The 27,847-nt window shown below is 39.2% G+C and overlaps 1 protein-coding gene and 1 pseudogene across 1 annotated transcript in view; one reads left to right on the top strand and one right to left on the bottom strand.

Moving 5' to 3' along the window:
• Nucleotides 1-545: 545 nt before the first annotated feature.
• LOC123583638 lies at nt 546-22,873 on the bottom strand (annotated as a pseudogene).
• Nucleotides 22,874-25,118: 2,245 nt separating this feature from the next.
• The window catches only part of USP8 (ubiquitin specific peptidase 8), a 77,516-nt gene continuing 74,787 nt past the window's right edge, over nt 25,119-27,847 (top strand). The window contains exon 1 of the mRNA XM_045449758.1: nt 25,119-25,254. The gene's annotated coding sequence lies outside the window, so the exon portion shown is untranslated. The remainder of the gene's footprint in view (nt 25,255-27,847) is intronic.

Genomic DNA, 27,847 nt, shown 5'->3' with positions numbered 1-27,847 from the left:
GGTCATATGGGATAGACTTGAAGCTCCTTGGTACACTTGCCTTGCCCCTGGATTCCTGCATCTCCAGGCCAAGGAAAGATAAAATGAAGAGTTAATAACAGCACAAACTCCACACTTTTATCTGGAGATATTCTTTGGTGAAGCAAAAAAGGAATTATTAGTGAAGTTATATCACATTTGATTATATATTAAAACAAGTTTAATACTTGATCCCAAAGAGAAAAAAAAAAAAAAAAAACCAGGAAATGAGAAATAGCTTTAAGTTTGAGCAAGAGAATACCTACAGGGTACTTAAGGGCATAAACTTCAAAATGCTTCTGGTATGGCTTCTGCCCTTTGAGAAGGCTTTCATTAAGATGGAAAGCTGAAAGTTGCCTTTTCCCCTTTGCTAACCCAACTTTCCTTGGCAGTAGGCAACAATACGTGGGGTAATATATTATTTACTAAAATGGTGAAACCCAAAGTTTTGGGTTAAATTTAGATTTTTGTGCTAAAAACTGGTTTGTCCTTTTGCCAACTGCATGCACTTTGCTTCCATACAGGACCTATAAGTAGGAACTTGAGTATCCCACTTCCCTTTAAGCTCTTCAGATGAAATTGTTTTGCTTTCCTCTCCCCAACTTCTTTATCTTTACCAAGGTACCACTTTTCTCCAATAGTCCAGGCTCAAAACAGTCTTCATTTTTCTTTAGTTTTCCTTTCATAATTATAAACCTAATGCTGCAATTCAGCTGGACTTGGAGGAGAGTAAGAAAAATATAGAGCCAAAGAACTGCAGTGAGAGCACAAAGATTATAGGATCTAGTGAGCCAGGTGAGGGTGGCAAGGTGTTCTCTTGAGCTCAGAAGGAATGAGCTGGAGGTTAAGGTAAAACAAGTCAAATTTGTTGGTGTTGTTGACAGCAATAGTGAACTTCTTGGTGGTCCTGCCATTCCTGGACCCAAGCAGTCCATGGCATCCACAATATTCATTCCCCCTCCCACTTAGCCAAAGACCGCATTTGCCATCCAACCATTCGGTCTCGGCAGCATACATGAAAATCCGGGCACTGTTTTTGTTCGGTCCAGCATTTACCATGGACAAGATGCAAGGATCCATATGCTTCAGGATGAAACATCAAATTTCTCCCAGGTGAACTTGCCACCAGGGCCACTATGGTGTATGAAGTCACCACCCTGGCACATAGGCCCCAGGATAGTTCTATGAAATCAGGAAACTTTGTAACCAAATCCTTTGTCTTCAGTGCTCAGAGCATGAAAGTTTTATGCTGTCTTTGAAACTTTGTCTGCAAACAGCTCAATGGAGAGCTGGCCCAAGGGCTCACCATAGACAGCAATGTCAAAGAACACAGTGGAATTGACTGTGTCTGGGCTGCATTGGCATCTGCAAAGCCATACTTTAATTCTTCAGTTGAACTTGCTTGTCCTGCCTGGTAAGAAATCTCCTTTGTATTTATACATTTATCTCCACAGCAAGGACTTCACCCTAAGTAAGCCTTTGTCACTTTTCTTTCAGATTACTGAGTCTTGCTGCCCTCTGAATTTAACTTTTCCTTTCCATTCCCAGACTATTCTGTGTCACTGCTGCTGCAATTGTCCTCAAATACTGCTTTCATCTTGATACTCCTCTGAGCATTACCCTACAGAGTATCTGGTGGACCTCTAGGCTCATCCTTGATCTGGCGCCATCCAGCCCTAGGTTTGGGCAGCTCTGCAGTCAAGTATGATAGAATGTGAAAAATCCATAGCATTGTTCCTGACACATAGCAGGCACTGTTAGCTTCTTTTCCCTCCTCTTACCAAGTTAGTCTCTTTACTGCCCCCAAACTACCAATAATCGTATGTGCCTCATAGATTATTCTCCCTCCAAAAAAATGTATTCACTCTAATTTTCTGCCTCTCCAAATCTAGCAAACATGAACAAATTCAAATTCTACCTTCAAATTTTAACACTATCTTTTAGGTCACAAGAGTAGTAACAAATAGAAACCATGCTTTGTTCTTGGCTAAGAAATTCAACATCATAAAAATATTGTTTCTATATTTAACATGTCAAAATACTAATAAGGGTTATTGAGGAGCAAAGGAAATGAGAGAAGGGGAGCCATCCAAGCTGATTATAAAGCTCATATGGGAAAAATATACATGCAAAAATAGCGAGAAAACCCTGACAAAGAAGAGTGGTAAGGAGACTGACATATGCTAGATATTAGTGCCTCAATAAGGGCGCTAATTTGGCCTCATAACCTAAACAGCTCTCAGAGGACCCTCCTCCAAATGCCTATAATTTGGGGATTAGGTTTCAACATGAATTTCGGGGAAATACATTCAGTGTATAGTCCATCTACAGGGGAAAAAAATAATCTATAAGTACTGATAAGGAAACATCTCCAGCTTAATATATCATTAAGTTTAAAAACGAAAGTGCTGAAAGTGTGTATAGTGTGCTGCCTTTTAATAAAGGGAGAAGATATAAATATGTGTTTGTATTTTGAAAACCATCAAAGGATGCCTGAGATTAAAATAAAAGTGGTTACCCATAAAGGTTAGCCCATTGGACGGTGATGGGAGCAGAACTTTTCAATGTACCGATTGATAATTGTGGTGTTGTTTTTTTACCACCTGAATTAAATGTATGTCCTTTAAAAAGGAGGGAGTCCCCCATCTAGAAATAGAAACATAAAAATTAAGAGTTGGAAAGGCCTTCAGAGATCACTGAAAGTTTCCTCATTGTAAAAGTGAGAAAAGGAAGGAATACAAGGGGGAAATGTTCAATACAGGGTGACATAGCTAGTTTCTGAAAGAACGAGAATACAGGTCTCTTGATCAACACTATTCCTTCTCTCTGTGTTTCTTTCTCTTCAGTCTCTTGATAGGTGCTGTCTGCCCTAGCCTTTGCTAATCTCCCTTTTTCCTAACTCACAGACGTCTTAGCTTGTTTGCTGATTATTTCATGTCTTAATTTCTTCTCATAAATGTTTACATCTTCAAAGTATATCTTTGTATTTTTGATAGCACTTCACACAGTGGCTCATAACTGCTTTGTTCATTTGTTCAATAATGTATTGAATGCTCACTAAATGACTGGCCCATTGGTAGGTTTCATGAATGCATAACTGGCAATTGGAATACTGGAAAAGGAAGTAGAAGTTTTAATCCTTGTTCTAAGCATTGAACATAAAAGCAATAAGGCCTCTAATTCAGTCACCTAGAGCCATATTTAAATTTACTTTGTTAATTATTTTTCTTTGAGTAGGGCCTAAGCAGGGGGCAACATATATCCTGCTGCTCATACGTAGGTGCTAGGTGGACAAGACTACTGATCATCAATCCCAGTTTTAGGTAAACAGAGAAACTTTGGCCTGCCTGCTCTTAATAACCCATAGATTACCCTTCTAGGCCACTTATGGGATCACTATAGGTTTTCAGAAACTTTCTAGAAAAGACTCCCCAGCACTCTGTCTCCTATTTTTATCAACTGACTGCCCCATGCCAATGTCTTGAAGGCAGGAACCATTTGTTCCTTTGTATTCCTAGCACCTGTTACAGTACCCAGCACATTTAATGTAACTGAACTGAACCGAACGTGTAGGGCCACGCACATGCTATACTTAAGATCCAAATGTGTCCTCTCCAATGTGTTTCCCACTAGAGTGAGTTTCGCCTGATTTCGAATCTTCTAATGTTTCTGATTCCCAGTTATAAATCCTGTAACCTCTATTTCCTTACCCCACAACCGTAACTACCATGTGGCCTCTATCCCTTCTGGGAATGTTTCTGTTCCCTAATCCTAAACCTAGTGGGAAGCAGTTATTTCCCTGGTTCTCCAGATAAAATTTGACAAGTTTATTTGTGTTCCTCAGGATTTCCTCAATACAAGGTTTGATATAACCCTGACCTTTGATTCTGGCAGATTGTACTCCCCCTTGGTTCAAGGGCTTCTCCAGTTGTTTCTCCAGAAACCTGAGTATATGGCATGAGGAGGAGGAAAAGAGCTTACACTTGAGTGTCTCACATGCCTGCTAAAGCACTTTGAGCCTTGTTTTCCTTATTCATAAATTTAGAATAATAGTGCTCATCTCATAATGTCATTATAGTGATTTGGGTATAAGTATGTGAAAATCCCTGGCATATAGTTACTGTTCTAGACACATCCCCCTTCTTCTCCACGAAGTGGTTTACGAATTAATGAAAAATCAAATGAATGGTTCCTGCAAGCAGCAATACTTACCTTATTCATAGAAACCTGAACTACCTGTTCCTGAAGACAGGGGTAAATCCCGTCTCAATAGCTTGCGTTGGCCTGTCTCTAACATTGTGCTCTTCAGGTGTGTCACAGTACGTCCTGATCAAAAGCCAAGTCTCGTTGTGCCAATGATGTAGATAAGTAATGGTTCCTCTTACTAGGCTCCATGAGGCCCTTGATATGATAAGGCAGAATCTCTGGCCTTTCAGTGATAACCATCTATCAGAGAATATAAGCTATCTACATAGATAACAATTACACATGGTAGAAAGTGATGCTATGACATAAGAGATGTATATAGAAAATGCTATGTCAGTTTAATAAGCAAAAATTACAGCTACAGATCAAAAATGGTTTCAGGGGCGCCTGGGTGGCTCATTTGGTTAAGAGTCCAACTCTTGATTTAGGCTCAGGTCATGATCCCACGGTTCGTGGGTTCAAGCCCTGCATCAGGCTCTGTGCTATCAGCAATTCTATCTCTCTGCCCTTTCCCTGCTCATGCTCTCTCTTTCTCTCTCTCAATCAAAATAAATGAACTTTTAAAAAAGTGTTTTCAGTCATTCAGTCAATAGAGATTTATCATAGATGTCTCTGTGCAGGGTATTAGACTAGACACTGAGGATGTAAAAATTAAGAATATATTTGCTTTTGAGACTCAGTAGTTTAATGAGAAAATAATTGCAGTACTATGTGGTAGGGACTTTTGTTTTTATAATTGTATGTTCAATGTGCTTTGGAAACAGAGATCAAGAGTGATTAACTTAGTTTTACAGATAGTATAAGGAAGAAATTATGTTTGAGCTGTGTCTTGAAGTATAAAGAGGAGTTTGCCAGATAGAGAAGATGGGAAAGGATATTCATTAGGAGTTGGCTTTTCACCTTGAAAAAGTGGGAAGAATTTCAACATTCAGAAGTGAGGGGAATCTAGAATTACATCAACAAAGTTAGCAAAATAGAAGACATGAAGTGAAATTGTTCTTACTGTAGTGTGGGTGAAGAAGAATTAATGAATTTGATGCAGTTTGTGGTGGGATTTAATACAATGGGAAAAACTATTAAAGATCTTTAAATTAGGACACGATATGGTTAGAACCTTAAGAAGACTAATTCTAGTTTTGTACAGGATAGGCTGGATAAGGGCACATTAGGAACAAAGAGGGCAGTCAGACCATTAAAATAGCTAGGTGAGAGGGAAGGAGACCACGCAGAAGATGGCAAGAGGAATGGAAGGGAGAGGTCAAATGGGAGAAATGTTACAGACATGGGTGTAAGTTATTGGCAGCCTGAGTGAGAGCATGGTGTACTATTGACAGAAATAAACATAAAAGATAAGGCTTGGGGGAAGTGAAAAAATTCAGCTTGGACACACTAATTTTGAGAATCTGCAAGAGAGCAGTTTCCACCAATTGGTAGAAACAGTAGGCAAAGTGGTACAAGTTGTTAAGGAGAAATGGGAAGTGAGAAAATAGGGGCAGCAAATGTGACTACTTTTTATGAAGTTTGGCAATGAAGGAGAAGCCTAAATGAGGAAAGGTTTGCAGTTTCCAGTGTATGATGGACTGAGGAGACTGAGATTGTAGAGTGAAAGGGAAAACAAAAGAGCAGACCAGAAACTGAAGGAGAAAGAGGAGGGCATAAATGAGGGAGCAAGGTCATGGTATTAGAGGTATTAGTGGAGGGAAAGATATGAAATACCTCTGTGACAAGAATTTCCAGGTATAAGAGATAATGAATCTCAGATTCTACTTCAGATGATCTCAAGGGTTTATTTTCCTGGGTGGAAAAATCTCACACTGTTTTATTTTTTTTTTTCCAGTCCCTTTGCAATTAAACTAATTTCTGACTAGCTTGCAGCATGGCCTAGTTAGTAAGAGACACTTTGCTGAAGTAGAGTGGGAGTTGTGTAATTGCTTTCCCTAGTATTCTTACTGCAGAGAGCTGCTTGTTCAACTACAGATTTTATATCACAATACTCTGTGACTGGTTCTTCAAAAATAGCTCTTCAGTTTGGATAGATGTTGATTTTCACAACTTTCCCAACTCAGGAATTTTAAAATTCCAGAGTTGGAGTGCTTGAGTGGCTCAGTTAGTTAACTTGATATTTGGCTCAGGTCACAATCGTATGGTTTGTGGGATCCAGCCCCGCATTGGGCTCTGCACTGTGAGCACAGAGCCTGCTTGGGATTCTTTCTCTCCCTGTCCCTCTGCTCCTCCCCCACTCACATGCATGTGCTCTCTGTCAAAATAAAATAAACATTAAAAAGAATAAATAAATAAATAAATAATCAGGAGTGAAACAATAAAGCCTCTAGAAGAAAATATATGAGAATAACTTCTTGACCAAAGATTTCTTAAATAGGACATAAAAAATATTAACCATAAAGAGGGGTGGGGAATGTGATAGATTGGGACTATTAAACAATTATAAATTTTTCATCAAAAGACACCAATAAGACAAAAAAAAAGCTGAGACAGAGGGAAAGATATTCTAAATATGTAAATAAAAAAGACTCATAGCCAAATTACATTTAAAAATGCCTACAATAAGAAAAAGATAGCTCCATCATAAAATGGGCACAGAATTTAAATAGGCATTTCCTAAAAGAGACTATTCTATCCAAGGACCAATAAACATCTTGAAAGGTACTCAACTTCTTTAGTCACCAAAGAAATGTATATTAAAACCCTAACAAGATATTTTAGTCATCAAAATGGCTAAAATGGAAAGAACAGAAAATATCAAGCATTTGCAATATTTGGAGCAAATAAAACTCTCATACATGGCTGGTGAAATTATAAACTGCTACAACCACCTTGGAAAATTGGTTGTATCTACTAACGCTGAACAAATGCATACTCTGTTACCCAACAATTCCAATTCTAGGTATATACCCAGCAGAAACTATTGGATTCTATCCAAATGTCCTACAGTAGAATAAACAAATAATTGTAGTAAATTGTTATATTGTTGTATTACTCTACAATGAGAATTAACAAACCACAACTACACACAACAGTATGGACGAATTACACAACATGATGAGCAAAAGAGGCTGGTGACAAAAGAGTTCATACTGCAGAATCCATTTGCATACAATTGAAAAATAAGCAAAAATAATCTATTCTGTTTAGAAAAGAGGATAGTGGTTATTCTGGGTGTATGTATGAGGAGGGAGCAATGTAGTAACTGGACAGGGGAGCAAGAGAGTTATCAAGGGGATACATAACATTATCTTTCTTGATCTGATAGTCATTATGCAGGTGCATTCAATTTGTAAAAACTCATTGAGATATACATTCATGATTTGTGCACTTTTCTGTATGCATGCAAGATTTTTTTTTAAGTCAGAGGTCTAAAGTCTGTCAACCTTGTTTTCATATTAGGTTTAAATGAAGACAAGAACAAGATTATAAGTTACTAGCTTCTCTGTGATTTATCTATTAAAACTGTCCATGCTTCTCATTAGTTTCTACCTTCCAAATCTCTCACTGCCCAGTTCTTCACATTTGGGAACTCTTTACTGATTTCAACACAAGAGAATATTATACCGGGTTCTGTACTTTGTGGTCTTTGCTTCTGTGTTATAGAGCACAGGGTATCTCCCTTAAAACCCACAACACTGGGGAGCCTGGGTGGCTCAGTCGGTTAAGCGTCCGACTTCAGCTCAGGTCACGATCTCGCGGTCCGTGAGTTCGAGCCCCGCGTTGGGCTCTGGGCTGATGGCTCAGAGCCTGGAGCCTGCTTCTGATTCTGTGTCTCCCTCTCTCTTTGCCCCTCCCCGTTCATGCTCTGTCTCTCTCTGTCTCAAAAATAAATAAAAACGTTAAAATTTTTTTTTAAAAATCCACAACACTAATGAAATTGCTCAAATAACTAGATATATAATAACCTCCATTTAGTTTGAAGTTCACAACTGTAAAGTCCAGCACTATTCTAATTATGGACACCTACATTTGGTCAGTACGTTGCCGCATTCTAGTCTTCGAACCACCTTGAAGACATTTGGACAATATCATCAGGTTCAAGAGGATGTGATGATAGTGAAAGGAGATTGAAGTCAGGAATTCCTTGTTTAGGGCAGCATCCTTGTTAATAAATTATTCACCATTCAAGAGTGATAATTATACAAAAACACCTTCAATATGGACATCTGAGTACTAGAGAAAACAAGAAATAAGAAAAAAATTAAATGAGAACTAAGTTTTTAAGAGTAAAAATAAGCCTAACATCATGGAGTTTTTGTTTTTTTTACAAAGTATATTGCTGGTTCAGAAGATATGCAACTTTTTATTGGTATAGCATTTCACCCAAAATGTGATTTGGATAGAATTGATATTTTAAATAATGTTCCGTTCTGTAATTCAAGAATATGATATATCTTTTCATTTATTCTCCTATGTAAAGTTTTAAACATTTCTCATTCAGACTCAGCCCATTTCTTATTAGGTTAATTAATTTCTAAGTAAACGTAAGAGAAGACTTTGAAATTCCTGGGACTCTGTTCCCAAAGGAGCCCAAGTGGGCAGAGAGTGCGTCCTTTTTCCTCTTTAAATATTGTGCACCTCCTAGTACAGTTCAGGGAGGAACAAGCTCTCCATATAACCTTAGATATATCTGTATTTTTTATTTTGATGGGGCAAAAGCAAGAAAGGAACATGTGGACGTGTTTTACCATTTTTGTGGTTGGGGTAAAAATATGAATATCTCCAATCAACCAATTTTCTCATTATTATTGCTCTTCTAATATTACCATTAGGTTCAGGGGACAGGGGTCATTGCTGTGTGCTCCATCCTGAAGAGGGCCCCATATTATCACAACCACAAAAAATAAATTATTAAAGTGCCTCTGTCACCCAGGATCAGATGAAACCCTCAACAGCCAGTCCCATAATTAATCTCATTTAGTTCTCAGGAAAGTATTTCTCACCTGTCTCTGAAATAAAGGCCACTTTGTTCAAATGCCACAAAGCAGGGTTCTCAAGACACTCCACACTTTAAAATTGAGGGCCCTAAAGAGCTTTTGTTTATGTTGGTTTTACCTATTGACATTCACTGAAATTTAAATTAAAACTGAAAAAATAAGTTATTTAGAAACTTAACCAATTGCATGTTAATATAAATCATGTATTTTTATGAAAAATAATCACATTTTCCCAAACCAAAAAAAAAAAAAAAATTAAGAGTGACATCGTTTTACATTTTTTGCAAATCTCAATGTCTGGCTTAATAAAAGACAGATGGATTCTCATCTGCTTCTATATTCAATTTGTTAGAATATCACACACCATGCAGCCTCTGGAAAATTCCACTATACGTTTGTAAGAAAATGAAAGGGAAAGCACAAATGATGTCTTAGCATTATTGTGAAAATAGTTTTGACCTTGTGGCCCCCCAAAACAGAATTGAGAACCTCCTGAGATCCCAGACCACAATTTGAGAACCACTATCACATAGGATTGGCAATTTCACATGGTTCAATTTAATATCCACTCCTCCCTCAAGATGCTCATTGCCCGGGTGCCTGGGTGGCTCAGTAGGTTGGGTGTCTCACTTTGGCTCAGGTCATGATCTCACAGTTGGTTCGGTTTGTGAGTTTGAGCCCACGTTGGGTTCTGTGCAGCCCAAAGCCTAAAGCCTGCTTCGAACTCTGTGTCTCCCTCTTTCTCTGTCCCTCCCCCACTCATGCTCTCTCTCTCTCAAAAATAAATAAACATTAAAAAAAAAGATATTCATTGCCAATAAATCAAATAAATACATTTCTTTAAATATGGTATGATTGCATCTTAAAAATTGCCTTTTTTATACTTTCAGTAATGTCTGAGTAGTATGATACATATCTTCATCTTTTATCCAAAAAGATTTCTCAAATCATAAAAATATGGCAGTGTAAGAGTGCTAAAGGATAAATGATACATGTGGGAAATTCAGGAAGAATGACTAATATACATATAAAAACATTTTTCACTTTGCTACTCAAAGAAACCCAAATAAAGCAACATTGGGTACTATTTTTTAATACTCAAAGTGACAAAATGTTGGGGTTTTTTTGTTTTAAAAAATATGAACTCATATCCTTCATCATCACATTTAATGTTACCATATTTTTGGGAGAATGAACAAAAGTCTAATGGGGTATGAACCCGTTCAACCTCACCAAAGGCAATTTGGTAACAGGTGTAAAAAAAGCTTGGGATTTGCTGTGCCATTTGTTGCAGGAATTTCATTCCTGAAAATTTATTCCAAGAAGTTTAATCATGGATGTGTACTAATAGTTATGTGACAAATACATAAGGATATGTATTTTTATACTCAGGGCTTTTTATAATATATAATATGCATAGGGCTGCATATAGCCAAGGAAAGGAGAACCTTTTTCTGAATTGTTCAAAAGCATCAATTGGACTCCTGGGAGCCCTTCTGGAAGGGCTGAAATTGTGATCAGTATGTATTTTCTTCTGCCTAATCTGTATTTTCTGTATTTTCACCAATGAATAAGTATTACTTTTGCAAAAGAAAAAACAATCATTTTAAAAATACACCTTTTACAAGCAATTGATGGGAGTTGAATTGATGGATACATGGGTATTGATTGTCCTACTCTACTTTTTTGTGTTTGAGATTTTCTACAATAAAAGGATTTCTTCTGATATCCATATGGACACAATATTTTATATAGCTTGCTCTTTCTTGAAATATGAATCCATATCTTTTTTTCACATGTGTGCTTATTCAGCTTTATTGAGCTATAATTGACAAAATTGTAATATATTTAAAGCATATAAGGTGATTTGATATATGCAAACATTGTGAAAGGATTCACACATTGACTTGACTTTTTTCTTTCTTTTTATTTATTTATTTATTTTTTCAACGTTTATTCATTTTTGGGACAGAGAGAGACAGAGCATGAACGGGGGAGGGGCAGAGAGAGAGGGAGACACAGAATCGGAAACAGGCTCCAGGCTCTGAGCCATCAGCCCAGAGCCCGACGCGGGGCTCGAACTCACGGACCGCGAGATCGTGACCTGGCTGAAGTCGGACGCCTAACCGACTGCGCCACCCAGGCGCCCCTCTTTCTTTTTAATATAATTTATTGTCAATTGGCTTATGTACAACACCCAGTGCTCATCCCAACAAGTGCCCCCCTCAATGCCCATCACCCATTTTCCCTCTCCCTCCTGCCCTCCCCCACCCCCCCCATCCCCCCTCAGTTTGTTCTTAAGAATCTCTTATGGTTTGTCTTCCAATCAATGGCAGGAAGAAAGAAGGGAGGAAAGAGGGAAAAAAGGGTCGGGGGGAGTGAAAGAGCTCTCTGCCTATGCATGTCAACTTGCAGACTCTAGTTGATTTCTGTCTTCTAAGCTTGAGATTTTCTCTTATGATCGGCCGAAGATTTAATTTCTCCAGCTTGACACCATTTGCACAGGAAAGATATTTCCTGGAAGGCCTAAGGGCATAAGAAGAAACATTGAGTGCACAAGATACCATTATGTGACATGAAATAGTTAGCAGGGACACATTTAATTTGAAGGTGTTTTTAGTAAATGTTATGAAATTCTTGTGGACTATGCAGAGCACTTTTGTGTCCCAGTGGGGGAACATGCACCTTGTGGCAAAACACACACGTTATTAAATGCGGTCTGATTCAAAGACAATGTTTTTGAAGTTTTTCAGAGGATCATCCATTAATATTTTGAAAGATCATCAGATCTGGCTGATAGGCTGGGGTAGAGATATTCATTTTATGGGAGTATGGGTTCTCAAAGGTCCATGAAGAGGAAAGGCCTTGGGGATGGAAAGTAAGAAGGTAGGCTGGTAGACAGTCAGGGTGGCAGCATGGATGCAGAAAGTGCCTGTGGGAGAAAGGAGCTGCAGAAGGGGTATGTGGTCAGAAGAAAGAAGGAATGATTTCAGTCCCTTCATTGCTCCCCCCACATCAAGTTTAAAACCAAAATCTTTCAAAGACACCCTGTGTTTTTTTTAATCTTTCTATATATGTTTACTTAGATTACAATAGAGAATTATTTCTGAAATGCTGAAACTTGCTAAACCTTGCTGCATGGCTACAAGATAATCAACATTGTTGAAAAACAGCATTTGCTGGGTATTTTTCTTTTCTCTTTTCTTTTATTTTCTTTTTTTGGGAGAGAGAGCAAGCTAGAGAGAGGCAGAGAGAGAGGAAGAAAGAGAATCTCAAGCAGTCTCCACACCCAGCACAGATCCCAACATAGGGCTCAATCTCACAAGCGTGAGATTATGACCTGAGCCAAAATCAAGAAGTCTGATGCTTAACCAACTGAGCCACCCAGAGGTGACCTTCCGCCCTCCAACCACCACTGAGTGTTTCTTAAGGCAAATATCTCATCTTCAGAGAAATGGCCTACAAAGCAAGACTTCAGCAAACTGTGTAGTAAGGGAACTGTCTTCAGCAGAACTCTTCCGCTTTGCTTTCTCTCTTCTACTCTTGGGAACCCCACATCTCTCAACTCCATTCCAATGCAACACAGTGGGGTTATATTCGTTCTCAAGGAGCTGCACAATAGTGGGGGAGACATAGACTGTGATTTAGACTGCAATTGATAGACAAAGAAGCAAGTCATACACTAAGTAGGATAAGTACACAGTGCTAAGGGAACACAGAGAAACAAGTAAGGCAGGGATGAGATTAGAGTTCACAGGAAAGAGAAAACTTGAGGTGAAGATTAAAAGGACAATGGAAATTGCCAAATGGTGTGTGTGTGTCGAGGGCATGTTTCAGGAATAGAAGTAAATGCAAGGAAGGTAAGCTTGTTGTAAGAACTGCAACTAGTTTGGGGCGCCTGCGTGGCTCAGTTGGTTGAAGGTCCTACTTTGGCTCAGGTCATGATTTCGCAGCTCGTGAATTCTAGCCCCTGTACTGGCAGCACAGAGCCTGGAGCCTGCTTCGGATTCTGTGTCTCCATGTTTCTCTCTCTCTGCCCCTCCACTGCTCATGCATGCTCTCTCTCAAAAATGAACGTTAAAAAAATTATTTTAATAAAAAAAAGAACCGCAACTAGTTCAGCATGACTAGGAATTCAGGTGCTGTGGAGGCCTGCTAGGAGATGACACTGGAGAGGGAAGTAGGAAAACCCTGTATGCTGCATTGAAGAGACTTTATCTTGAAAGTGATGGGCAGCTATTTAATATCTTAAGGAGAGAGGCTTTACCTGTCAATTAATCAATTTTGTATTGATTGCCAGTTGTCTACCATGTAACAGATACTATACTAGATGCTAGATGCTTGCTAAAAACAGGATTTTTCAAAGAAGGGGGAAAAAAGATGTATAAGGAATAATTTCATAAATGTGACTCATGGTTAAAGGAATCATGTGTGTGCAAGGTGCCAATAGGGTCATAGAAGAAGCTGCTTGTTCTGCCTACCTCCTTCACAGAGCCTAGGGTGAAGCTTGAGCTGTGTTCTGAAGGACGAAAAATGTTCTAGGTATACAGATAGTGCAAAGGCAAAGGTACAAAAGAGTGGCAAGCTCCGGAAATGACCAAGGAGTCAGTACGAAAGGAGAGGAAGATAGACGTATTTAAAAAGGCAGGTGAGGCTGGATAAATTGATGACAGCCATCTCATGAAGATCCTTGTGAGTATGCTAAGGGATTTGGACATGATGTATAGGTGACAGGTGTATTTGTCAGGGTCCTCTAGAAAAACAGAACCAATAGGAAGGAGATGGATAGAGAGATAGATTTTAAGGAAGTGGGTCATGCAATTGTGAAGGCTGGCAATCCAAAAGCTGAAAGACAAGATGGCAGCCTAGAGATTCAGGTATGATTTGATATCATTGTCTTGAGTATGAAGACTGAAAACTCCAGCCGAAGTCCTGTGCTTCAGTCTGGAGGCAGAATTTCTTTGAGATTCTTTGGGGAAACTTCAATCTTTTGCACTTAAGACCTTCAAATTATTGGATAAAGCCTATTCACCTTATAGAGGGTAATTTGTTTTACTTAAAGTCAACTGACTGTAAATGTTATCACATCTGGACAAATACTGCATGACACCACTTGTATAAGGGATCTAAAATAGTCAAACTCATCGAAGCAGAGAGTAGAATGGTGGTTGCCAGGGGCTTGGGAAGGGAGGAAGCAAAGAGGTACAGGATACCTTGTACTTCTTTAGTCAAAGGGTACAAGGTTTTGGTTATGGAAGATGAATAGGTCCTAGAGATCTACTGCACAGTACATCATATACTTAAAATTTTGCTAAGAGGTTAAATCTTATAAATGTTATCACACACTCACAGAAAATTAATAGGTAAGAGGGTAAGAAACTTTTTGAGGTGATGGGTATATTTATGGCATAGATTGTGGTGATAGCTTCACAGGCATATACTTCACTCCAAACTCATCAAGCTGTACACATTAAATATGTATGGCTTTTTGCATGCCAGTCATACTTCAGTAAAGTTGTTAAAAAAAATAAAAATTAGAAAATGTTAATCACATCTAAAAAATCCATAATCTAGCCAAGGTAATACATAAAATTAAATATCACAGGTAATACATAAAATTAAATATCCCAATGGATAAAGAAATTGTGGCATATATGCACAATGGACTATTACTCAGCCATAAAAAAGAATGAAATCCAGCCATCTGCAACTACATGGATGGATAGAGGGCATAATGCTAAATGAAATAAGTCAGTTGGAGAAAGACAAATACCATATGATTTCACTCATATGTGGAATTTAAGGAAAAAAATACAAATGGTCAAAGAAAAACAGAGACCCTAAAAACCAAGCTCTTAAATATCGAGAACAAACTGGTGGTTACTAGAGGGGAGGTGGGTGGGGGGGGGGGACCTAGGAAGTAGGTGAAGGGGATTAGTAGTACACTTATCATGATGAGCACTGAGTAGTGTGTAGATTCGTTGAATCATTATACTGTATGCTTGAAACTAATATAACTGTATATTATTATAATAGCAGATTATATTAAATTATATTCAAATATATTAACATAAGATCTGGAAGGAGGAGTGGGCCGAATAACTTGAGAGCCAAGTGAATAAGTGGTCATTGAAGTTATGAGATAAATTAAATACCCTCTAAAGAACAATAGTGTGAGATAGGGAGAACACTGAGGGTGGTGGAAGACATCAACATCTTTGGGATGGGGTGGATGAGGAAAGTAACATCTTTGAAGGAGACCAAGAGGAAACTGTCCACAAAGCTGGAGACGTACCAAGGAAGGAAAGAATTGCAACAGATGCTAGAGAAAGACCAAGGGAGATAAGGACTGAAATGCCACCATTGGATCTTGCATTTAGGAGGTCCCTGGCACCCTCAGCAAGAAGAGCTACCCCTGAGAGAAAGGTGAGAAAAAAGAGAATGTCTGAATTTAGGCATTCTTCTAAGAAAGTTGGCTATGAATGGAAGAGAGTGAGACAGTGATGGTAAAGGGGGACGTGGGGTGGAAAAGTTTGGGTTTTGTGTCGTGTGTGTGTATGTGGGGTGGGGGTAGTTAAGGTAGAAGAACACGTTCATGTTCAGAGAAGAAAGGGCAATAAGAGAGACAGAGATACAAGTTACAAGGGGGAAATGGGGGACTAATTGACAAAACAGAGCCCCCCAAAAGGCAGGACAGTTTGAGATCTAGAACACAAGTATCCTAAGGGCACCTATGTGGCTCAGTTGGTTAAGCATCTGACTTCAGCTCAGGTTATTATCTCATGGTTTGTCAGTTCAAGTCCCATGTCAGGCCTGCTTGGGATTCTCTCTCCCTTTTTCTCTGCCCCTTGCACTCTCACTCTCCCTCTCTCTCAAAAATAAATAAATAAATTAAAAAAAAAAAAAAACAAAACCACAAGTATCCTAGAACTACAAGACAGATGCGTGGTGATAGATAACAATTCTCAGAGGAGGACAAGGTTCTATGAGCATAATAGAATAATAAGTTGGAATGGACTTTAGAATGTCCTTAGCTTTAGTGAGGTAGTGTGTTCATGTCTCCACTTGATAAATAAGATGGCCGTGACCCAGAGAAGTTCAGTTTGCCTACTCATATGACATTATCTTCACAACCTTATTTTAAGCCTTTGGTTAATAAGATTTCCAACTTATGCCTTCCAGAAGGAACATTACTGCCTAACAGTAATCTGTGATAATAACCAGCTATACCTTATTTTGCTATTCTTCTGATTCCCTGTGGGAGAACCCACTACTGCTTGTAGTCACTACTGATTCTTTGGCTGTATTTAAAATAAAAGGCTAATAAAGAGTTTACTCTTCACTGGGCATCATATGTAAGAGATGAATCACTGGGTTCTACTCCTGACACCCAGACGACACTGTATGTTAACTAACTTGAGAATAAATACATACATACATACATACATACATACATACATACAGAAATAGTTTTTGCTTTTACATTAGATGGAAGATGTATACTTTCTTGTTATGTATTACTTGAAAAAATATTTTAATTTTTCAAATATTTATTTACTTTTGAAAGAGAGAGAGCATGAACAGGGAAAGAGCAGAGAAAGAAGGAGACACAGAATCCGAAGCAGGCTCCAGGCTCTGAGCTGTCAGCACAGAGCCCAATCCGGGGCTCAAATCCATGAGCTGTGAGATCATGACCTGAGCTGAAGTCAGAGGCTTAACTGACTGAGCCACCCAGATGCCCCTAAAAATATTATTTTAATCAGAAATAATAACCCCTTTAAAATATTTTTATAGAACCATGGCTATGACCAGTTTCTATTTTGACAAAAAGTTAAATGTCCTTAAGTCTGTTCCTGAGAGATAAATACAGAAAAGTGACAAATGGAACTCAAGGTGTCCTTCAAAATTAAAACTGTAATATTCTGTGTGGACTTTCTATTATTCTAACAGGACTTTCTTCCCTTTAAAATGCTGTAAGTGATGTGACTCCCCTTCCACTGCGGCATTTTTTATGAGGGTTAGAGAAGTTTTGAGCTAGACCATGACCATCTCATACCTATAGACAAAGAATTTTACCCAGCAAATTGTAGATTATCAGCTGTAGACTCTAATATGTCCCTAATGATTGTGTAAGCAACAATTATATAACCTTCAAGTGAGACCATCTGTGAATTGATCATTATCCTGCTCAGCCTTCATGGACTATAGTTTTTTTGGAGTTTGTTTCCAATTCTTACCCACATTTCAGTTTCTAAATCTGTGTTCTAAATTATGCTCTCAATTAGACATCACTCAGGGGTGGAAGACTTCACAGAGAATAGCCAACTAAAGACACATTCTTTTTTTGATGTCATAGACTTCTGCACAAGGTGCTGCTTTGGAAAAACTGTTGTCATCCAGGAGACTTCTGTTGTGCACAAGAGACTTTCAGAGTATGTGGCTTAAGGATGGGGATTCGGGTAGGAATAAAAACAAGCAAGGAGACACAGAGAGAAACACAGAAGTCCTACCTCTCTGTGGCCCATTGCTCCTAGAATATTATAAAATTCTTATTCACATGCTAGTATGTGACTTACAAAACAGCGACAGCTGAGGTGCACAAGGACATGGGCTCCCTTTCTTTAATATCTGTTCCCCTGACATCACTGAAATGATGTGATTTTGATGACATGCCTTGCAGTATGTCCAGCTGTGAGAGGAAGGCAGCTGTCTGTGCTGGGATATTAGCTTACCCTTTTCTTAGGGTCTCTGGACAGATCTGACTCTGAAACCTGATGTTCTCTCCTTGGCCTTGATGCCCAGTCCCCATGTATCCCACTGGCTCCTGTATTAACCCAGGAATACTTCACTTGTTTCTTTGCATTTAGCTGGGAACTTGCCCATGATAAACTAAATAAATTGATTATAAGCAAAAGCAAAACAAAACAAAACAAAAACAAACTGGGGGAGCTTTAGCATGGGTCCTTTCCCTTGTGCACCTGTATTCTTATTAGGTAGGGAGGAGCTTATATATTCAGATCCCTTCATGCTGCCTCTCAGGGTTTCCTCAGGGATATTACATTTTCACATGAAGAAATGAGTCTTTAATGATGGCATTTCAGATACCATGATAAGTCAAAGGAAGAGATTTGGAGATATAAGGATTAAAAGTGACCTTGTCTGCCTCTCTGCCTAGTCTTGCTACTGAACAGAAGAACAGAAGAACAAATTAATTGGGGGAAAACAAATAAATTATGGAAAGAAAGATTATTTCAAAGGCAACACATGCCAGTGAGTCAGAGAGCCACTTGCAGTTCCATAATTTACATATAGAAATGGCTCATTGTGGGGCACCTGGGTGGCTCACTCGGTTAAACCTCTGACTTCGGCTTAGGTCATGATCTCACAGTTTGTGGGTTCGAGCCCCACATTGGGCTCTGTGCTGACAGTTCAGAGCCTGGAGCCTGCTTCAAATTCTGTGTCTCCCTATCTCTCTATCCCCACCACCACTTGTCCTCTCTCTCTCTCTCTCTCTCTCTCTCAAAAATATATAAACATTAAAAAAAAAAAAGAAATGGCTTGTTGGAATGCAGGCTTGGACTTGCTTTCACACAGCACTCCACAAATATTGATAAAAATATTAACCGACACCATTAAAGAATGAGGGTGGGGGTTGCTGTTATTGAAAAGTGTTAAATCACTTCTCAATTTTCCCTCCTAGGTGCCAGCCAGCTTTGCAGTCAGGCAGCATATTTATTGAGCACCTATTATGTGGCAGGCATTAGTTAAGTCCTTTTGTAGTATAAAAACAGGTTGTTGTTGTTGTTTCTTTTTTCATATACGAGAGCATATGAAACTCTTTGTTTATCTAGATTGAAACTTAAGTTAAAACAGTAGAAATTATCTATATAATCTGCGAATGACATTGTGCACATTTATCTTAAATAGGAAGAAAATATAAATCAAATCACTTGACCACTATATCTTTACCACATTGTCCAATCATGAGGCAGTGAAAAAAAATGTTACACATTTTCCCCTATCCCAAATCATCACATTCCTAGACACATACAGGAATAGGTTCATCCAGTAATTCCATCTTTATTCATGAATAGACTATACAAAGACACAGAGACACTCACTCTATTATATATTCCGAAATACGTCGCTTCTCTAAGTTAATCACTGAGGTACTACCCGGTTCACAGACTAATATGACCCACTGAGAGGAGGCACAGGAAGAAACATCAATCAGAACAGCAACTGGTTTCACATGTGTCCACCACAAGAAGGACCATAAAGATGGCTGGGTCATTGTACCTCCGCACTTGGTAGATTGTATAATGACATACTGATAGATTTGGAATGTTAAAATATTTCAGAGATAAAATTATAAACTCCCCAGTAACTATATAAAGAATCTCATCAACCAGTTAGAATTTCAAAAATCTTCCACAAGTTTCTCACAGTTATTTGAAAAATGAAATCAGGTTGAAGAAAATGTTTTCTCATGACTGAGTGAGGTAACATTTCTTCACCCATGATCACCATGATCACCCACCATGCCCATGATCACCACCAGCAGAATCACCATGGACATCTTAAAATGCAAATTCATGGCTCCCTCTCCTTACCTTGTGAATGCAAGCTCAAGGTTGATATTTCTGCACACTTAGGGAAACACATGCTAGTCTGTCTCATGGATAACCCAGGTGCTTGGGCGCTCACTCCACCTGCAGCCTAGCAACAATCTGGCTCAGCAGAGAGGCAGTAAGGCCTGCAGGCAGAAACCAGAGTCAATAAGGAAAACTGCTCAGGCAACTGGTGTCAAAGCTTTATTTTATTTTATTTTATTTTATTTTATTTTATTTTATTTTATTTTATTTTATTTATTTTTAAAGTTTATTTATTTAGTTTGAGAGAGAGAGTACAAGTGGGGGAGGGCCAGAGAGAGAGGGAAAGAGAGAGAATCCCAAGCAGGCTCTGCACTGACCAAACAGAGCCCGATGTGGGGCTCGGACCCACAAACCATGACATCATGACCTGAGCCGAAACCAAGAGTCAGAGGCTTAACTGACTGAGCCACCCAGGCACCCAAAAAACTTGTTTTTTAGACCAGTAAGATTGTAACGCCAAAAGAAAAGCACAAAGTTCTCCAAATCAACTAGGTGATCCCTGCTCCCTCTCTACTCCTCCATAAATATGTGAGATGGCAGGGAGTCAGGGTCCCTCTTCTGGAACATTTCCCAAAGTGTATTCACTAGTGCCAGTCCAGACACAGCTTTCCATGGATTGGTGAGCAGCTGGGGGTTCCTGTGCATTTGGCTAGCTCTGAGTCTGTAAGTTTTTGTTTGGGGCCTGCACCGTATGTTTTTATTTATTAGCTGTATATTGCTTGATAATACTGAAGTTTGAAAAACACTGGGTATGTATTATTTAATTTTTTTTCAACGTTTATTTATTTTTTGGGACAGAGAGAGACAGAGCACGAACGGGGGAGGGGCAGAGAGAGAGGGAGACACAGAATCGGGAACAGGCTCCAGGCTCCGAGCCATCAGCCCAGAGCCCCACGCGGGGCTCGAACTCACGGACCGCGAGATCGTGACCTGGCTGAAGTCGGACGCTTAACCGACTGTGCCACCCAGGCGCCCCGGGTATGTATTATTTAATATATTTACCTATGGTTTGGAAGAAGTAAACAGCCCAACAAAAATCATACCCTTAGATAACATCCCATAGATGACATATTACTTTAGATAGTGAGGAGTCATAAAAATGAAGTAAATTGCATATAAATAAATAAATGGCAGAAATATTTTTTGGAGGTTTTACTTAAAGAAGTATCTAATTTATTTTTTGTAAATGTTTATTTATTTTGAGAGAGAGAGAGAGAGAGTGTGTGTGTGTGTGTGCACACGCACGCTGGCAAGCATGAGTGCACAAGTAGGGGGAAAGGGCAGAGAGAGAAAAGAGAGAATCCCAAACACGCTCCACACATGGAGCTTGATGTAGGGCCTGATCTCACAAACCCTGAGATCATGACCTGAGGTGAAATCAAGAGTCAGACAGTGGGTGCCTGGGTGGCTCAGTGAGTTAAGCCTCTGACTTCAGCTTAGGTTATGATCTCACGCTCCTGAGTTTGAGGAGCCCTTCAGATCCTCTGTATTCCCCTTCTGTGTTCCTCCCACTAGCATGCACGCTCTGTCTCTCTCTCTCTCAAAAATAAATAAGCATTAAAAAAAAAAGATTCAGGGGCGCCTGGGTGGCGCAGTCGGTTAAGCGTCCGACTTCAGCCAGGTCACGATCTTGCGGTCCGTGAGTTCGAGCCCCGCGTCGGGCTCTGGGCTGATGGCTCAGAGCCTGGAGCCTGTTTCCGATTCTGTGTCTCCCTCTCTCTCTGCCCCTCCCCCGTTCATGCTCTGTCTCTCTCTGTCCCAAAAATAAATAAACATTGAAAAAAAAAATTAAAAAAAAAAAAAAGATTCAGATGTTTAACCAATTGAACCACCCAGGCATCCCAAAACAGTATCTTCTTTAAATCAGATGCTTCCTTAAGCTAAAACCTAATAGTTTCTTTTTGGAAAAATGTAGAAAAGGCTTAAGCCTGTATGTTGATTCTGTGATTTCAATTAAGTACACTTAAAGCTCAACAGTTCTTGTGTCGAATAGGATTCTCTTTTTGCCAGTTAATGTTAGCATGACAAAATTGCAGAAACAATCCTTAAGAAGTTTAAGTAACTCTTTGGTGACCTCAGTCAAGTAGGTGAAAATTTTGTGGTAGGTCAACAGACTGAAAACTAGCTCTCGTTGGTATAAAACCATGTGCATCACCATGTGTAGTATTGTATTCTGAGTATTACATCTGTAAGGAAAATCTGATGCAAGAAGAGAAGATCCAGAAAACAAAGTAACAACTTGAACGGGCAACCACAAAGGAGAGCATAATAATCAGATTAAAACTCTTCCATTTGGATAGAAAAACAAAAGGCAAAAAGGAGAGAAGATCTAAGTGTGAAATCATAAAGAGATGAAAAAAAGTAAGCACAGCTGTTCACTAAACCCTAAAATTGTAGAATGAGGGTGCATCTCTAAAACCTTATTGAAGTAAGTTTAGCACAACTTCACATAAAAGAAAATAGAACTCAAATTACTCTAAGTGGTGATATAGTTGATTATTTACAACTTCACATAAACCAATGGCTGATAGAGTCTTAGTGATGTGCCGAGTGGTGAGTTCCTAAACTCAGATGTTGATATCTAAGAGGATAGCCAAGATTTGCCACCCTTTGTCTGGGGATGCAGACCCAAGAGATAAAATGTGTGATGGCCCATGCAACCAGCCAATGTGGTAATCATTCTGACTTTAGAAAACAAAAAACAGATGAATAGAAAAAACAAGTGACTAGTGAAAGAACCACAAGATACTTTTGCTTTGGCTAAAAAACAATTGTAATGGATGTTTGTACATAATTTGTAAATTTTATCACCCATATGAAAGCTAATTTTTCATATAATATTACTATGTGCTTCACTTCTTGCATTATTGGGGGATAGTGGGATAAACATGTTTTATAGACCTATAAATCCTATGGAGCCTGCATTATTCTCTCTTCACCCTTCTGTCCTCCTTGCAGTTCCTCCAACACACTCACCTTTTCCTGCCTCACTGCCTTTATCTGTGCTTCTCCCATTGCCTGGATGCTCTTTTTCAACACACACATATTCATGGCTTGCTCCCTCTCCTCACCAAAGGTTCTGTGGAGATGTCACTTTCTCAGAGAGCTCTTCCCTGGCTATCCCATCAAAATTACCAGTGTGTTTTCTGGCCCCTTACCCTTTTTTGTTTTGTTTTCTTAACATTTAATAATACCTGACATAGTATACATGTATTTGTTTATTATACGTCTCCCCCACTAGAATGTAAGTCAGCTCTGTGTTGAGGAGGGACTTTATATCCCAAGTCCAAAACAATGCCTGTCATAGAACATGCATTCAGTAAATACTTGTTGAATGGATGGAGGATGAATAAGGTTCAGTAAATTTTGGACTACTGCTTATTCTGGATGGCAAAGGAATTAAAACTATTGTCAAATACAGTTCATGCAGTCTAGACAGCTAGTGACCCATTACTTAAACGCTGGGTACCATAGATACTGTTGCTTAGTTTGTCACAACACAAATTTGGAAAAGAGCTAGGGTTTACAATTCAATTCAATAAACATAGTTTCATCAAGGTAACCCTACTCTTTAAGCATGCTTATTCCACTAATACTGAGAAGTCACAGATGTCTGTGAATTTCCTCCGAAGGTTCTGGGTTTTTCCTGCTTTCACCATCTTAGTTTAGTTTTGGAATCATCTCATCATCTTGTGCCTGCTTTCCTTGGTGCATCTGTTGACTCACATGTGGCACTACTCCTTAGTTTTCAAAAAACTCAGGCAGATGACTTGTGTTTGAGCAAACTTGACTGACACTTTAAGAAGTGGAGGAAATTCTACTTATGGGCGGAATTGGAACCATTATAACAGCAACAGAAGTAACTTTAGGTGAATGTTAAAGAGTCCTATTTATTAAAATCTTTTTTCCACCCCATCATAAGGGGCTCTTTTCATTGGTTAATTCATTATCATTTCTCTTTTTCTCTATCACCTCACATTCCTGGTATCCTCTCTCCGAGATGGTCTTCAGGGAATTTCCCATTCTTCTCCCTATCTTTGCTTCCTACTCCCACACTCAGTTTTGTTTTGTTTTGTTTTGTTTTTGCTGCTGCTGTTGTTGTTGTCTTATTTATTTGTTTTGAAAGAGAGAATCCAAAGCAGGCTCCTTGCTTTCAGCATAGAGCCCTATGTGGGACTCTAGCCCAAGAATCCCTATGAGATCATAACCTGAGCCCAAATCAAGAATCAAACCATTAACCAACTGAGCCACCCAGGCACCCCTGTCTTTTTTTTTTTTTTTTTTTAATACCCAAATTCATCAAGGTGCTCAACAGAAAAAACAAGACACAAAAAAAACAAACTCCAACAACCAACTTCCTTTCCTACCATCCATTTTCAAAACAGATGCAATTGTTTCCTTGTTATGAAAAATTTGCTAAGGCTTCCTAGTTAGCAGTTCCGGGCAGCACTGTATATTTCATATCAGTCTTAAATCTTTTGGGAAAACTGTGTATAGCTTAAGTATAAAAGAGCTACCATATTTTTGCAGGTATTTCATTGTAACAGAAAGGAAATTAGCATTTATTGAAAAGACTACTTACTGTATGTGAAGCACTATGTTTATTTATTACAATTTATTTAAAACCTTTCTGGCAGACACTTACTAGACCTCACCCTCCAGCTTTCCCACCCATGAGACACCTGGATTGTCCCTGGGGACTTAAGTGACCATGCCCAGCAACTCCATCCACAAAACTTTACCATCCAGGCAACTTTACTTTTACTAATTGGAGCATCCAATCACCTTTCTCTATGACAGTACAAAGATCACCTTACAAGAAAGTTCAAATCTCTTGTTTTTGTAACACTGGGCCTTTAACTTTTGCTAAATGTGTATATATATGTTTTAGGATTATGTTCCTTGTTTGGCCAGAGACTTGGCTTCAGAGAATTTTAAACTTTCAGCCAGAGTTTGAGGGGATTCCAACCCCTTTTCTATTCTAAATCTCCTATCTGAAGAGTAAAAATACGTAGGTTAAGAGACTCAAGAGTCCCGGCTTCCTCCGCGGCAAAGCCCACGAAGCTTGTAACACCAAGGTGACTGAACTAGGCCCGACAAATGCAGGGCGCAGGGAACGGACAGGCAAGCATACGGAAACTTAGTCTAGCCTAAGCCCTGCCCTAGCCGCCTATCCCAAACATCCCTTTTAGTCCTCCCTCCGCCCGGGTAAGGGCAGGGCTGCGGAAGAGGAAGCTGTCACGGGCGCGCGCGCAGCCCCTCCCCTCCGTGACGTCCGAGACGCGACGCGTCGCAACGCAGTGCAAACTGGGAAAAGGGGATGCGCTGGGCTGGTTTCCGTCGGGCTAGCGAAGGCTAATTCTTCTTCGAGTTGGTGGAAGATGGGCCTTTGGCGAGGAGGCCGACGTTAGTCAAGCGTTCCCGGCGCCACGGTGAGTGTGGGTCTGGGTCCTGTCCTTTGTTCCTCGGAAAGCTGTCTGCATTGAACACCCTTTCCTTTCACCAGCTGCTGGTCACTCGGGAGACCGGTCCTGTCCGCCGAGAGGGGTGGAACAACCCCGAACATAGAATCGGCTTTTAGAGGAAGGGCCCAACCTCGAGTCTTTCCCGCCGCCTACCTAGGGTTACCCAGGGAGTTTCGTGTAGTTTTTTTCAGGTTTTCCGATCTTAGAGGTTGCCTTGACCATTCCTCGTTCTTCTTCGACACTTAGACTCGACTTTGACCTGCTTCCTCTGGCCTCCGTTTTCTGATTTTCTGCTGTCGGGCTACAATTCCAGGCCTTTGATACCATCTCTCAGACTGTTTCCCAATCCCTCCTCTGCCCCAATCAAACTTGGTTTTAGTGAAGTCCAAGTATGAGTTTAAAGAGCCTATAAGCTCATCAGAATTAAAATATGACTTTCCCAAATAAAAGCTTTTGCTAAAATGTGGCCTCTCTCCTGGAGTTGCGGGACAAGTTAATTTCACCTCCACTCCACCTTGGTAATTTCAGAACCCTGAATCGCACTGATGTTCATTTATACATAAAGCTGTAGACCACACTTCTCGGGTTCATTCTTTTCTCCAGTTCATTCTATGACCTTGAAGCAAGTCATATAATCACTAACAAAATATTTACCTGAAGGCATTTAATATTTGTTAAGCACCTTGACGGTTTCAGATGAAAGGGATGTTACTCTTTCCGAATCTGCAAGCAGTCTTAGTTTTTGTATGTCTTCTGCAGCCATTAAAAATATCAAGTGATATTGTTAAGGAACTGTACCTGTTCTAGGCTTGCCCTGCGGCTTTGCTCTGTAAGCAGATTTTGCATTTCAGCAGATTCTGTTTAAGGTTCATTGTCAAATGTCTTTCTGATGGATTTAAGTAGTTTCTTGTGACTACACAGTACTGGACCAGTTTCTCTGAAAGGTGATGTAGGTTGTGCTTTGCTTTTATCATATTGCTCTGGCTGCCTTGAAACGTGTATCCCTTTTTTTGTGGCACATTAGGTATATCTTTAAAATTAGATAGTAAGATTCTTATAATAGTAAAACAACACTTGTTATTAATGACCTAAATATGCATTAATTGCATGTAAGTATGTAGGTAAGTGTTCTTTAAGAAAACAATGCGTGAGAAAAACAAAAACAATTTAAAGATGCCTTTCTAGCATTTAACTCTGTATATCTGCTTGACCTTTATTAATCATTATGGTCGTTTGTTCAGTAATATGAACATACTGGGAAAGATCCAAAATGGCTTCTGTAAAGTTCTAAAATCAAGCATATTAGATTTTTTCCCCTTAAAATATCTAACATATTTTCTACATGAAGTTGCAATTATTTTTGTAGAGATTAAGGGGAAAATGTGCCCATTAAATATGAGTTGATAACCAAATTAGATATAGTTAAGGAAACATTTTTAAAAAACTATTGGTTATTGTCCCAGTTACCAATTGCTATATAACAAATCACTCCAAAGTACCTTCAAACTACAATGTTTTATCTGTTATATTTCTCTGGGCTGCCTGGGGTCAGCTGGTTGATTCTCACTTAGGAGTTTCATGCATTTGTAGTTAGATAAGCAGCTAGGTTTTGGAGTTATCTGAAAGCTTACCCGAGTGGGATATCCCAGATGGCTCATTTGTATGGGTGGCAGTTGATGTTGTTTGGGAGTTCAGCTGGGGATGTTATCTGGAGCGCCTGCACATGGACTCTTCATGTGCCTTGGACGTCTCACAGCATGGAGTTTGAGTTTCAAGAGCAAGTATTTGAGGAGACAGAAGTGAAAGCTGTCTCTTAAAGCTGGACCCAGAAATTGGCATAGCATTGCTTCCAGCATTCTCTGTTAGAGCAGTCAGAGACCTCCCCTAACCAAGTGATAGACCCTACCTTTTTTGGAGGGAAGAATATCAAAGAATTTGGGGCCATTAACCTACTCTAATAAAGTTGTATTAAACTAATGTTTGGATTTAACAGTAGATGCGGAGTAAGGTACACTTCTGATTTCTTTAACCATAATGCTTTGTATCTTCACAGTACGTTATAATTTTCAAAGCATTTCTCTGTAGGTATTTTGTCATTTGGTACTTAGGAAAACTCTGTAGAAGCAGATGAATCGTTCCCATTTTGTAGATGACGTAAACTGAGGAGTAGCAGTGTTGGTGTTGGGAGGCTTTAAGGAATTTGCCCGAAGTCATGTGCTAATAAATGGAAAGTGAAACCAAGACCTACAGTGCTCTAATAACATAAAACTTAATATAGTAAATGATGAAATATTATATTAAGCTTATTTGGAATTCCATATTTATAACCATACTAATTCAAGTAAAACAGTACTCATGTGTAGTGGTGAATAAAGTCAGTGTCTCCTCTAACACATTACAGTTTAGTTTTTCATAATTCTGAATTCTCTGAAACATACCAATAATGATGTGAACCTGTATGTCTTTATAGTAAGTGAAATTGTTACATGTTATAATACCAATTTCAAAACAAATTAGTCCTGAAAAAGTTATGGGTATAGGAATCCTGAAGGTTTTATTT

The sequence above is a fragment of the Leopardus geoffroyi genome, chromosome B3 (genome assembly GCF_018350155.1).
Source record: "Leopardus geoffroyi isolate Oge1 chromosome B3, O.geoffroyi_Oge1_pat1.0, whole genome shotgun sequence".
Taxonomy (NCBI): Eukaryota; Metazoa; Chordata; class Mammalia; order Carnivora; family Felidae; genus Leopardus; species Leopardus geoffroyi.
This window is presented reverse-complemented; position numbering and strand designations above follow the sequence as displayed.